Source organism: Ruditapes philippinarum, unplaced genomic scaffold (assembly GCF_026571515.1).
Source record: "Ruditapes philippinarum isolate M1 unplaced genomic scaffold, ASM2657151v2 ctg2216_1_1_1_1, whole genome shotgun sequence".
NCBI lineage: Eukaryota > Metazoa > Mollusca > Bivalvia > Venerida > Veneridae > Ruditapes > Ruditapes philippinarum.
The window spans coordinates 76,272-82,846 of record NW_026860894.1 but is presented as its reverse complement, the minus strand read 5'-3'; positions in this window follow the sequence as shown (position 1 = coordinate 82,846).

The following is a 6,575-nucleotide window of genomic DNA, read 5'->3' as shown; positions in this document are numbered from 1 at the left end:
TTCGTAACAGTTGTATATATCAAATGACTCAGGTGTGTTGTTCAGACCGTTGTGTAGGTTAGACAACATTCCTACGAAATAAATGAATGCCTTATTATATTGATTTGGCTAATATGGATTGAGTTGCAATTATATTTCGACAATGTAAATACAAGTACATTTTCATTCATAAACAATGCTACACGCGGTTATCTTATCAAATACCACGCGTCATACGTAAAAAACCCAGCAATTAAAGAGTTTAATTTGTATCTCTATGAGATTTTGAATATATTTTGAAAAATAAGGAAATATTTATATGTTGTTTTTCAATGTTGACAACCCTTGTTCATTACAAGCTTAAAACTCAAGTGTTTTGACCGTCTCAGTATCGTTCTGGGTTCTATACTGCATGTCTTGCACTTAATTGTTGTTTATGATATTATTTCGTAGTAGAAGTGCCTACTGATAATAAAAAAAAACATTTGAAATGCATATAACTTGCCCAATATTATGGAGAATGTGATGATTTTTCGTGTAACTTACGTTTAAGTTTTAACAGCATTTAATCGAGTGATATTTCTGTGTCATTTCTGTACAAAATTAATCATGTCTGTTACGTTTCTTCTTTAATTCGAACAAAACTAACGTATGTTGGATGTGCCGTAATTGTGTACTCTTTTCAAGTTTACTGTGAACGTATTTTTGCAAGTATAAATTAATCACAATTTTTAAAATAAGCAATGGTGTAGACATTCTTCGGAGTCTTAATTGTTATATCACTGTACAGTTATGTTGTTTCAGTACAATCGGTTTGTCATTCATTCAAACACATACACTAAAGGAATAAGACAATACAGACTATGAACTTACAACTGACCCGATTGTTGTTGTATTGAAGCCCTTGTGTAAAATTGTTTTTCTATACATCAGTTGCAAAATACCATTACATGTCATTTAAAATCTTGAAAATATGACAATTTCAATCATGAAAAGAAAAGATGTTTTTCACATGCATTCGAAGTGTTTAGAAAATATATGTGCTTATAAAACAGTCCCATTTACTGTAGAGGTTGTGCCAAAAACAGTGCAAGTAGGATTGTGTTACATAGCATCTATTTATTATTTGTGGAAGTGAAGTTCTGTCAATTGCTTCATTATGTTACACCATACTTAATATATGCCATTTAAACACAAATGAAATAACATTGACAGTGATAGAGATTTTTAAAAGCATCAGTTTTAAGTAAGACGAGACATTTACAGACATTTATAAAAAGTTAATTTTGTTAAGTAAAACGTGAAACAAGCATTGAAATCGTTCAAGTTTAATACATACGTGCTCGTATACAAATGTTTACAACTATATTTTGTACATTTTAAACGCTTCATAAATAACTCATACTGAGAACTGACGTATTGAAAACTGTAAAGGAAATTATCTGTATCGCATATGTGTACATCTGAAAAGTAATAATTTATCAAAACATATTAAAAGCCAATGGTGTAGAAAGTGACCCAACAATTTTTCACATAAAAGGTGTCCAAGTGAAAAAATATAGAATAAACATCAAATAATAATGTGGTACTTATTGCTGCCTTTTCATTTTTATATTTTTAAAGTGAAAAATAAGCATAAAAGGTAATTTGAAATGATAACATAAATTATGTTAAATTGTGGTCGAATAAATTACCATTCTTGCAATGCGTGGAGTAATTTTCTAAGGTAATAACGTGTGTAAAACAGAAATATTTACAAAATGCCTGTTGCTCTTTGAGATTTTATAACAATTTAACTGAGTGTACTCATTCGTCTCTAAGTAGTAAATTAAGTCTGCCACTTGAAAGATATAGTATGCAGTTGCATGAGAGAAACTATTTATAGTAATCCTCTTTGTTGATTTGTTTTTATTGATCAAAATATAAACGTTGTATGTACAGTTTGGATATATAAACATACAACTTTGTAACACATAGAGTTTATACAGCTATAAAAGTATTCAAAGTAGAAAATAGATCATATCCATAAAAGACAAAGAAAACATTTTTATATACTACACTCATTCATCTGCACTCTCGCACTATAGTCTGTGCTTTTAATATTGTAGTTGGCCATATCTAAAAATCTTTCAGTCATTTACTTATCTCTATAGTAATATTATGTGGGTTAAATATAATAATAATAATAATAATAATAATAATAATAATAATAATGAAAATAATAATAATAAATAATAATAAGAAGAAGAAAAAGAAGAAGAAGGAGAAGAAGGAAAATAAGAAAGAAAGAAAAAAGATATTGTGTTAATCTGCATTAAGGAAAATAAGATAAGAATACCATGCGGAAATAAATGTTTCAATTTATCATTACAGCCTCTTTTTCAACGTTGTAACAATATGTTATATAATGTTTAGCTCCTACAACTGAGAGAATAATCTTTTGCATTTTACATTGATAAATCTACATCTTAAAGCAAATTAAAATTAGATTTTTAGTTTTTGATAAAGGACTTTCATATGTAAAACCAATCATCTGCAGTTAATGTTGGACAAATTTTCTTTTTTGTTTTGAAATAGATATCAATGATGTCCTTAACAAAACTACATTGCCAAAACAAATGTTCGATAGCTTCGTTTTCATTTTTACAAAAGGTTCAAAGAGGATTATCATGATCTTCTTTGTTGATAGTACTTTTTTTATTTCGCGGGTATCCTGATAATATTTTATAATTATTATTTATAATAAGAGCTTTAATATGGCAGCGATTTAATGTTATCTATACACTCCCGTTGTATCTTTGCTGAACATGGTGTTATATGCGTTACATATTGTGGCTGATTTGTGCCATTCGTGTTTTTGACCCGCGACCCCGCCAAGCGAAAAGTCGAAAATTAACAATTTAAAATGGCAGTTGCGCGGAGCGAAACACGCTAATAAGCGAGGGTGCGGGGCGAAGTTTAATAAATAAAACTTCGCCCCGCGGGGCGCGGAGCGAGATTTAAGGAAAAAAACACGTTTATTAGCGGGGGCGCGCGGCGAAGTTTTATTTTTTAAACTTCGTCCCGCGACCCCGCTAATTGGCGTGTTTTCGTCCCGCGACTATAGCAAGCAAAAAGTCGATAATTAACAAGTTAAATTGGTGGGGGCGCGGATTAGCGTATTTTAGCTAAGCGCCCCATCGTTTTTATGCTTAATTTCTTTTATCACACACCCGTGCCGATTTTGCGACTCCGTAAATATGGTATTGCACGGCCGTGCATATATTTTGACGTGACGTCATTAGCGTTATACAAACATAGTGTAAAGACGCGCTAAATGTTAGCCTTATACTATAGGCGCGTCAATGAAAAATGACTTATTTCACTTTAAACGGTCTTTTTTTGGGTATGTGATAAATAGAATATTAAATTCTTGTAAGTTCATTACTGAATTTATTATACTCGTTGAATGAAATAATATTATGCTCGCCAAAGGCTCGCATAATATAATTTTATTCAACTCGTGCAATAAATTCGCCTAGAATCTAGGTATTGGACCACAAAATGTTTTAAAAAAATCTAGGCAAAAGAGAACAATCGTCGGTCACAGAATCCTTCAAAATAACCTATTGCAAATATTTGTGATACGTTTTAAAACAAGCGTACTTTTTTCAATCAGTTTATCTGTTTTGTAACTTAAATGTTAATTATTTAAATGAATAACATGCCGCACACGTTTTGCCTGTTTTGCAAAAAAATATTTTCGCAATCTCCGTTGCATATTTTAGTGATACCTCTTGTTCCCTGCCCATCATTAGATTATAGACGGGTCTCAACGGGTTTTAGAACGATCGACTATAGATAGATTTAACTCAATACAGGATTGGAGCAGTAGCCGATATTTACATTTTTCATTCATTATCATACCTAAATCGGTGTGAAAGGATGAATTAGACCTATTAAAGTTCATTCCGTTGGGTAAAAAGGCACGATTTAAGCATTTTATCATTCAAGCGCCTTGTCCGGTATATACCGGAATACGGCATTTAGTGTGGTGCTCCAATTCTTTTTTAGTCTCACTCACTATAGACTGGCTCTTTGGCACGTTATTTATTAGGTAGATAAAATTAGATAATTATAAAAAGAATATGATATTCAAACGTGACACTATCACTTCAGTAAAACGTATATTTTAATCGTTTAAAGTTCTGTGACATGTTGTACACCATAAAAGCTATTTTTAATAGAAAAAATGAAAACAATTTGATTTTGTTAAAACAAATAAAATGCACAAAATCAAGTCATATATTTTCCCCATTGCTATACGGTCTTTCGTGTTGTGTTCTATTTCTTTAATAATCCACAACTTGCTTAAAGTGACGATATATATATAAAGTGATTGATATTGACAAATTGCACATTAAGCATTTTTAGCTCGACTATTTTTTTTAAAAGTAGAGGTATTGCTATAGTCGCGGCGGCGTTGCCGTTGCCGTTCCCATTGCCGTTTGCAAACTTTCAGTACCTTTCAGTAGACCACGCTTACCTTTACCTTCATCCATAAATGACCTTGACCTTCAAGGTTAAACGTCCAAATTTTGCTTGTTCATGCTGTTATTGGCTGTAACTTTCTTATTTTTGAATGGATTGTCTTCAAACTTGAACATAATAATTTTCAAGGATATTCCTTAAAAATAATCAGACAGACCTTGACCTTCACTCATAAATGACCTTGACTTTGAAGGTCAAATTATTGAAATTTTCATTTTTTTTGGCTATTATTGGCTGTAACTTTGTTATTTTTGAATGGATTGTCTTCAAACTTGAAAATAATAATGTTCAAGAATATTCCTTAAAAATAACCAGACAGACCTTGACCTTCACTCATAAATGACCTTGACTTTGAATGTCAAATTATTGAAATTTTCATTTTTTTGGTTATTATTGGCTGTAACTTTGTTATTTTTGAATGGATTGTCTTCAAACTTGAACATAGTAATGTTCAAGGATAACCCTTAAAAATAACCAGAGAGACCTTGACCTTCACTCATTAATGACCTTGACTTTGAAGTTCAAATTATTGAAATTTAAATTGTTTTGGCTGTAACTGGCTGTTACTTTGCTATTATTGAAGGGATCAACTTAATATTATAACAGAACATACTTAAGGACAAGACCTTGTTGTATATCAAACACTTGGGCTCTTTAATGACCTTGACCTTGAAGGTTAAATTACTGAATTTTCTCAGATTTGTGCATTTAATGACCATATATATTTATTGGTGTGTGTGTGTGTGTGTGTGTGTGTGTGTATATACATATCATCATCATCATCATTAACAACAACAACAACACGTGTCACCACCACGTGTCACCACCACCACGTGACACCACCACGTGACTCCACCACGTGACACCAACACCTGACACCACCACGTGACTTCACCACGTGACTTCACCACGTGACTCCACCACGTGACACCACCATGTGACACCACCATTTGTCAACCACGTGACTCCACCACATGTATCTATTTATAGAATTTCTATTTATAGAATTGCGTGTTTCTATTTATAGAATTGCGTGTTTCTATTTATAGAATTTTCTATTTATAGAATTTTCTATTTATAGAATTGCATGTTTCTATTTAAAATATATAGACAAATCTATTGTGACAAGACAGACCGGTTAATTTTATAAAAAGGAAACGTGAAGATTTTGTTCAAACATTTCTTTGTTTGCTTTTAGAGAAATTAAAAAGTCGAGCGTTGCCCCCGCCCGGTGGTGGCTCTTGTTAATTATCTATTTTAAAGAGAAAGCAGAATAAAATGAAAAATATTTGTAATTGAAAAAACAGAACGTTGATATAAGCTTTAACATCTTTATGAGCTGTGTTAAAAATAATCTGTATGTATAACGTATATCAAGTGCTACGGATAGATTGTCATCTGTGTCGTTATTATCAGCCATTACTCACACCAGTACTGTGACGTTGAGTTGTATATCGGCTACGTACATCGATCTTTTTGTTTAGGAAATAACTGGTCGAAACACCTAGACTGCGTCGCTTGAATTTCGAAAGACCACAAATACCTCGTACTCGGTCAATATCCAAAACAAAAGTAAAGCTCCATTGTGGATCCTGTATGATCACAATATGATACCACCCTAGCCCTAACCCTGTAGTTAATACTTGCCCTTTATAATGTTGCGATCATGTTTCAAGGCCGATATACCTACTACATGTATCTTATATTGCAAAATAGTGTGTATATACATGATTCCAAAATGCAAACCTTAATAAAGACTAGTTCAGGTCTCGAGAAATCTAAAAGGGATTCCTCTGAGCATTCTTTTGACATGAATGAATTTTGAAAGACTTGTGAACCATTTTATGAAAGCATGGACTATTTACGAGTTATTTTTTTCATCCCGTTTCCCAGAATGAAAATTTTTATTGGGCAAAGTGATCGAATACTGAAAAGCGTTGCAACGTTCAAATCGGATCATATTTTCGATATTGAGTATGTTTAGTTGATATCTTTTGGGAAGTTTCTTTAGCTTTGCAAGAATTTGAACTTTTACCCTTTTAGTATTTCTGGCAGCCTCAGTGCAG